The sequence below is a fragment of the Panthera uncia genome, chromosome F2, assembly GCF_023721935.1.
Source record: "Panthera uncia isolate 11264 chromosome F2, Puncia_PCG_1.0, whole genome shotgun sequence".
Classification (NCBI taxonomy): Eukaryota; Metazoa; Chordata; class Mammalia; order Carnivora; family Felidae; genus Panthera; species Panthera uncia.
The window spans coordinates 75559374-75567888 of NC_064812.1; the positions used below are offsets into that span (position 1 = coordinate 75559374).

An 8515-nucleotide genomic window follows, 5' to 3' on the forward strand; every position below is an offset into this window, starting at 1 on the left:
CTGCTTGTGCTCTCTCTCTCTCTCTCAAAAATAAATAAATATTAAAAAAATTACAAGACATTACTTTTGTTTGTTTCGAATGAGGTCACCCATACTTTTGGAACTACAAGATTGTACCTTTAAAACCAAAAAAACTAGGGGCACCTGGCTGGCTCACTCCATACAGCACGTGACTCTAGACCTTGGGGTTGTAAGGTTGAGCTCCATGTTGAGCTCAGAGATTACTTAAAAATAAAATATGAAAAAAGTATATCCCTTGGGCTTTCCATCAGAGCTAAAGGAAAACTAGAGATGGGCTCGACCTAGGAGGATTTCTTTTACGAAAAACTCTAAGGAAGCAAGAGGGATAAGGGTTAAATAACATTTTCCAGGGGCACCTGGGTGGCGCAGTCGGTTAAGCGTCCGACTTCAGCCAGGTCACGATCTCGCGGTCCGTGAGTTCGAGCCCCGAGTCAGGCTCTGGGCTGATGGCTCGGAGCCTGGAGCCTGTTTCCGATTCTGTGTCTCCCTCTCTCTCTGCCCCTCCCCCGTTCATGCTCTGTCTCTCTCTGTCCCAAAAATAAATAAAAAACGTTGGAAAAAAAAATTAAAAAAAAAAAAATAACATTTTCCAGAAGCGTTCATGGAATGTGTGGCCGCTTTGAGGAAATACTACATAAATATATTGCCTCTCCCTGCTGTCAGCCACACCCACACAGACATTACTCTTCATGATCTTACATGAAGAAAATAATGCATAACAAGGCAGATTTCACGACTTGCCCAAAGTGCAGAGGTTCACCAATCTCATTTACCCTGCTTCTATGCATGACTGAATTCCCATGAGTCGTTTCCATCTTCAGCATGAGAGAGAAAGTTTGGTGGAACAGTATTAAAATGAAGACCAGCCTCTGAGCCTCCAAACTGGGCTCAGCCCCCCCCCCCCCCACTGCATCTCCCACGGCTGCTTTCTCTCGGCATAGCTTGGAGCTGCCCTGCTAATCTCCCCTGCCCCCCTCAACCTCCCCCCTGCCACCCCCACCACCCGCACAGTGAGCTGGTACAAGTTCAGTTGCAGTGGACAGCCCAGGGCTCACCCCAGGCTCGTCTCTGCTGGGCAGATCTTTTCTTCCTTTTCAGATCCGAAGGAGGAAAGTCTCACTGGGTTGTTTCTTCAGAAAACATGATGATCAAACATCCCAGAGCCAGAAGGGGCAGCCTCTACTTAAGCGAAGACCATAGGCATGAATGATTTAATGACGATGAATCAACTGGTTTGATCACTTACGGAGTGAGACTTACAAAACATATGTAATAGACCAACTGAGTCGTGGAAGAGTTGTTCACACTGAACCTTTAATTCTTGCACAGTTTAAGTCTCCAGTAGTTGAAGGGCTTATACGAGTCTGATTTTGCCATTACTTAGTTTATTCTATTTAACAGATGAATTACAGTAGCATATTTCTAAAGATGAGTAATGTTGGGGCGCCCGGGCGGCTCAGTCGGTTGAGCACCCGACTTCGGCTCAGGTCATGACCTCACAGTTTGTGAGTTCGGGCCCCGCGTGGGGCTCTGTGCTGACAGCTCGGAGCCTGGAGCCTGCTTTGGATTCTGTCTCTCTCTCTCTCTCTCTGTCCCTCCCTTGCTCACACTCTGTCTCTCAAAAATAAATAAAAACATTAAAAATTAAAAAAAAATTAAGGTTAGTAATGTAAATGCTTTTCAACGCTTTTGGCTAGCAATTGATTTGGGTACCTTTTAATAGTGAACATTTCTGATGCTTGAGCCTCACGTGTAATCACCAATCCCAGTTCAACCCTCCGGAGGCATCCTATCCATTGCAGTAGCCTATGCGGTCCCGCATAAACTAGCTCTTACCTCTCTCTCTAGTCCCACCTCTCACTGCTCTGTGCCCACATCACGATATTCTAGCCAACCGGCCTCTCCCTGTTCTTAAAATAGCCCAAGCTTCTTCCTCCTTGAAGCCTCCGTTCTCCTCCCTCTGCATGGAGCCAAAGCCCCCAATATTTTTTTATGGCGGGCTCCCTCACTGAATGATGACACCTAGTCTGAGACCATCCTACCTAAAGTAGCCAATGTCCGCCACCTCCCCGACAAACCTATCACACTCTGTTCTCTCACCTGCTTTATAACTTTATTATTGGCAGTCATCATATTTCATATTTCTCTGTTTGCCATCCATCCCTCTCCCCATTAAAATGCCGGCTCCCTGAGACGTTATCTGTGTTGTGCATTTTCCTGGATCCACTGTGCCCAGGACAGATGGTGACTGGCGCATCGGGGGGACTCAGCAAGATTTGTCGAGCGAATGAATGATTGCCGGAGACTGAGCTCAGCCAGTAGAGGATTTCCCCATGCCCTCAGTTGGACCAAAACTGGGGACACTTTTGACTGCTGGTTAGTGGCTCACTAGTCATTTCCATGTCTTGTCATTTCTTTGACACACTCTTCCCCCTGAGAGCTTGCATTGCTTTCACTGAAGCCTCATGATGTCGATTTAAGAGGGAGGAATGTTCCCTATGGACATGTAGTTCATTAACCGAGTATTATCTCGCAGAGTAACTAAGAACTTTCAAAAGAAGGGTGATGGTTATAAGAGCCTCTAAATAATTTTGACTGATTAGGTAGGTATCTTAATCCAGTTGCCGGTTAATTGTGTTTGCTTGTGATTAAGAATATGATTTTCACCTCCCCCCTCCCCCTCCAGTCTCTCTGTCTTTGGAGAAAGCCAATCTTCCTGCCCTCTTCATATCTACAGCTAGCTCTTTGAAGGTGTTTGTTGAGGGGATGAGACCACAGCTATCGCCTGGAGCCAGGAGCTGGGAAGAAGGAATCTCTACCAAGCCACCTGCAGGTTGACTAAGAAAGACCCCTACGCCCACAGCAAACAACAGCGAGATCTGAGGCCAGGCACCCCTCCCCACCCCCTCTCTCTCCGCCCACGGCACTATTTCTGGGGAGAAAATGACCCCGTAGTCGAAAGGCTGATCGCAATGACGCGTTCTTTTTTTTTTTTTTTTTTTTAATTTTTTTTTTTTCAACGTTTTTTTTAATTTATTTTTGGGACAGAGAGAGACAGAGCATGAACGGGGGAGGGGCAGAGAGAGAGGGAGACACAGAATCGGAAACAGGCTCCAGGCTCCGAGCCATCAGCCCAGAGCCTGACGCGGGGCTCGAACTCACGGACCGCGAGATCGTGACCTGGCTGAAGTCCGACGCTTAACCGACTGCGCCACCCAGGCGCCCCGCAATGACGCGTTCTTGAAAGCACAGCTTCTCAACCCGTCGGTGGAGAAGGATCGGGTTTTTTTCTTTATTGCCAACCTGTCGCACGTGGATACTTTCCAAAGACGGTAAAGATAAATCGCTGGAAACGTGAAATGGCAAAGTCATGCAAAATACAAGCCCCCGTTTTTTGTTAAAAGGTTCATCTGATGTCCACCGAACTCTTGCATTGCTACCGGAGTTCCGACCTGCTCCCTTGCGAGATCTCTGTCTCTGCCCCGCAGGCCGGGCAGGACGGCGCCCTGTCCCACCCCACGGCCAAGAGACCTCTGAGAGCCTCTCTCAGAAAACCCGGGACCTTAAAACAGCAGCCTTTTTCTCATTTTGCACTTTCAGGTTCCTCGTCCTTCTTTATTGTTTTAGTTAATTAATTAATTTGAGAAAGAGGGAGAGAGCGAGAGAGGGAGAGAGGGAGAGAGAGAATCCCAAGCAGGCTCCCCACTCAGCACAGAGCCCGAACCGGAGCTCGATCCCATGACCCTGGGATCGTGACCTGAGCCCAAATCAGGAGTTGGACACTCAAGCGACGGAGCCACCCAGGCTCCCCTTTCTTTATTCTTTTCAAAGGAGGTAACAAATTGACTATAAACGTGATACTAGATGAAAACCTCTATCACTACTAAGCGCCAAATCAACCACCCCCCTTGTTGACGTTATTTACTGTGGCAGGAGGAGGCTGCGTGTTGTGGTGGGTAGAGACAGGAAAGCATTCAGCCTCCCTGCCCGGATTTAGTGCGGACGTAGAAGGACTAAAAGGCCTGGACGGCAAACTCTAGCAAGGACGAAAGGGAGAATTAGGTTAACCTAACCTTCTGATGGCCTGCTTCTAAGCCACAGCTGTGAATTCTTTCTCCTGCTGCCAAATCGAAGCCTATATGATTAACCGAAAGATACTCCTACATATCATCTATATAAATTACATATATATATTTAATTTCTTCTGTTTTAGCAATGAAGAAAAAGACGCTACTTTTCTTTTTTTTTTTTTTTTAACGTTTATTTATTTTTGAGACAGAGACAGAGCATGAAGGGGGGAGGGTCAGAGAGAGGGAGACACAGAATCTGAAACAGGCTCCAGGCTCTGAGCCGTCAGCACAGAGCCCGACGCGGGGCTCGAACTCACGGACCGCGAGATCGTGACCTGAGCCGAAGTCGGCCGCTTAACCGACTGAGCCACCCAGGCGCCCCACGCGACTTTTCTAATAGCCAATCTGGGGAATCAAAGGGTGTAGTCCTTTCCCTAAGGCATTTGGAGCTGTGACAACACACATGCCACCCTGTAGATCACATGTAACGAATGGCCTAGGCTCACCCCACAACTCGTGAGGTGCCTTTGTCTTTCTAATGAGATCAGACTTTGGGGGCAAACTCTCCACACCATCCCCCACTCATCTGACTTCTAACTACAACCTGGAGTCCTGGCTGTCACAAGGCCCCTCCGGTCCCATCATCCTTTTGTTCCCATCACCATCAACAAACAGCTGTGGTCACAAGTTTCTGTGTATGGGAGATATTTACATATAATAACACTGATTCATTGTTTGTACCTCTTAACACATTGCTGCCATACTAAGGCCTTCGTTCAGACGGAGGGTTTGCAATTGTTCATTGGGGAAAAATTGCATTTTCCGGGCAGACGCTGAACTGTTCATCCAAAATGCTTTCCATTCTAAGTTGCATTTAGCAGTAGGCTTAAAGATGCTTAAATGGTGGAGTCACGTTCCCTCAGTTTTACGTTTCTTTCTTTCTTTTTTTTTTTTTTTTAACGTTTAGTTTTGAGAGACCGAGCGCAAGCAGAGGAGGGGCAGAGAGAGAGGGAGACAGAGAGAGAATCTGAAGCAGGCTCCGCGCTGTCAGCCCAAAGCCCTACTTGGGGGTCAAACCCATAGACTGTGAGATCATGACCTGAGCCGAAGTCGGGTGCTCAACCGACTGAGCCCCCCAGGGCCCCCCGTGTTTTAATTTTCTTAAAGGTTTTTATTTAAGGGGCCCCCGGGTGGCTCACTCAGTTAAACATCTGACGCTTGATTTCAGTTCAGGTCATGATCTCAGTGCTCATGGTTCGAGCCCCACATGGGGCTCTGCGCTGACCACACCGGGACGGCTTGGCATTCCCTGTCTCTCACTTTCTGCCCTCCCTCTCTGTCTCTCCCTCTTTCTCAAAAATAAATAAACATTTAAAAATAAAGTCTTTATTTAAATTCCAGTTAGTTAAGATACAGTGTCCTATTAGTTTCAGATGTACAATGTGGTGAATCACTACTTCCATACATCACCCAGTGCTCATCATGGCCGGTGCCCTCCAATAGGCAAGTGCCATCGCCTACTGCAGCCAGCCCCCACCCACCTCCCTTCTGGTATGTAAGTTCATTTCTTTTTTTAAAGGGGATACTGCATTTTTAAGCGCATGAATGAGGAAAAGCCCTTTGTCGTTTTGCAAAATATAAGAATTCATATTTATGCTTCGCACTCTGCAAAGTATTTTTACATACATACTTCAAATTCATCTTCAAAATAACCCTACCGCTTAGATATTCATACTGCTTCCTTCCCCCCCAACCCCGCCCCCACAAAAAAGAAAATGAAGTTCAGAGAGATGAAACGATGCCCCAGAGTCACAAATCTGGGAAGGATTGGATCCTTCGATTTCACGGTTTATGCTTTTTCTACCGTTCCACGCTGTTAACACGGTTTCTCACGTGTAAAAAGGCCATTTCCACCATTTTCCTGCTGGCCTGTGTGTCATTCTCCCAGGGCTTGAAGGACTCCGGTTGCCTTCGATTACTGTGAGCACTCCAGCCTGGCTTGAACACTTAGGTCAACATGCTTTTCGTTCAGTATTTTTGTAGTGATACTTTCTATCCATAGACTAATGTGGTAACACAGTGTCCTAAACTTAGCTTCCCATTATGGACTCCAAGGGTAGCATGCTCCCAGCCGTGTCTCCCAGACTCCTCCCGAGGGCCTGGGGAATCTGTATTACAAGCCTTCCCGTGGTCCTCTTCCTGAGGAAGAACACTGCTAACATAGTAAAAGTAGGAAGGTGTTAATGATAGGATAGAATTGCGCCAACATAGAGGAAAATCGTAATGTGTGCTAGTTTAAATGTATGGTAGGTACCCTGAATACTATTATTCCTAAAAAACCAACAAGCAAAACATGTACCTTAGGCTCTTAGGCCTGGCTTGTTTGCAAAATAATAAAACTCCAGAACAAACCATCTTCTTAACTTCATCTTACCACTTTTCCCATAAAACAGACGTTGCCTGGGCCACCTTTAATGTCTTTTTGCCAAAGGGAAAAAATTAGGACTCAATTTTTTTCTTTTTCTTCAGCTACATCCCTTTCTGTGATTCCTGTAGTGGCTTCCTCCCAGAAAGAGTTGACTATTTATGTCTTCCGTGGCGATCTTTCAAAAACTTTTAAAAACTTTATTCATTTGTTTAAGTAATCTCTACACCCAACGTGGGGCTGGAACTCACGGCCCTGAGATCACCAGTCGCACGCCCTTCTAACGGAGCCAGCCAGGCGCCCTGCCACTTTTCAAAATTTTGCTAACAGCGTACAGACCCCAGTATATTGCGGTTGGTTATTTTTGTTAAAATTGGCCACTGTTCAGATGCCTCTTTATGCCACTTTATACCTCCTTATACCACTTTGGGACACAAAGTGCTTAATAAATACTAGTTAATTATCAAAATTTGATAAGAATGGTGGAAAAGGGGTTGGCATCTTTTTGGCTTTCTCAAATCCTATTTCTTGTGTATTGTGTTCAGTTCATTTCACTTGCTAGAGTCTTACGCTTTCGTGTATTTCTGGGCTCATGCAGAAAGAATCATTTGGCCTGTATCAAATACGTATCTATCCCTGAAATTTCAAGAAATTTTTTAAAATTTTTTTAATGTTTATTTATTTTGGAGACAGAGAGACAGAGCATGAGCGGGCAGAGAGAGAGGGAGACAGAGAATCTGAAACAGACTCCAGGCTTTGAGCTGTCAACACAGAGCCCGATGTGGGGCTTGAACCCACGAACCGCAAAATCACGACCTGAGCCGAAGTCAGACGCTCAACCGACTGAGCCAGCCAGGCACCCCAAAATTTCAAGTAATTTTAAGAATGTTCAACATGACGATCCAAATTATTTATAAGCAATCACAGACCATTCATACATAAATAGAATTTTTTTTACTGTTGTATTGCTGCAGGAATGAAGACATTGAAACCCACTAACATTTAGTTAAAATAGATGAATTTGGATAAAGGAAAAATGGACTTTTGTGTAAGTTTTATTTTAGTAACCCTCTGTAAGTTTTCAAAATTAGTCACAGATGAAAAGGTTTTCTTCAAAGGACCACATACTGCATGATTCCCTTTATATGAGGGGTACAGAGTGGGCAAATTCATAGACAGAAAATAGATGACCAGTTGCTTGGGCTGGGGGTACGGAGAAACCGGGGTGATGGCTAAAAGGGTTAGGGCTTCTTTGTAGGGTGATGGAGTGCTGTAAACTTGATTGAGGGGATGATCACACAGCTCTGAGTTTGCTAATAACCACTGAATGGTATATTTGAAATGGGTGAATCGTATAGTATGTCAATCATAACAGTAAAACTGCTATTTTAAAAAATTAGAAATCAGGGGCGCCTGGGTGGCTCAGTCTGTTAAGCATCCAACTTCAGCTCCGGTCACGGTCTCGTGGTTGGTGGGTTCGAGCCCCATATCCCGCTCTGTGCTGACAGCTCAGAGCCTGGAGCCCGCTTTGGATTCTGTGTCCTCCTCTCCCTCTGCCCCTTCCCCTGCTCGTGCTCTGTCTGTCTCTCTCTCTCACTCTCTCAAAAATAAACATTAAAAAAATGTTTAAAAACTAGAAATCAGAGACAATCTGGAAAAGACACAGATATTAAAAGTTTTGTTTGAAATTGAAACCTGCTTGGAAGATAACAGACACTAGGGTTGCACCAATCAGGATATTATTCCTTCCCTATTCCCCTGCACCACTCCCCCACCCCCGTCCCCCCACAGGCTCATTTCCACATTAGCAGTAAATGAATTATCTTCTCTTCCATAGTAGTTAATAGAAAAATGTTCTAGCACATAAACTAATGGATTTATGATTAGTCATAGAACAATTTTAACATCTGACAAGTTTGATTTTAAACCTGATTTATTATTTCATGTCTTATTTTCAACTTGACTTTATAGTTACTTTTGAAAGAATCTTGCTTAAAGC

General features: G+C 45.3%; 1 non-coding gene across 1 annotated transcript; it reads right to left on the reverse strand.

Annotated features, from left to right (window-relative positions):
* Positions 1-7289: 7289 nt before the first annotated feature.
* TRNAR-UCG (transfer RNA arginine (anticodon UCG)) lies at positions 7290-7374 on the reverse strand. Its single transcript has one exon. It is a non-coding gene; the product is annotated as a tRNA-Arg (tRNA).
* Positions 7375-8515: the final 1141 nt, after the last annotated feature.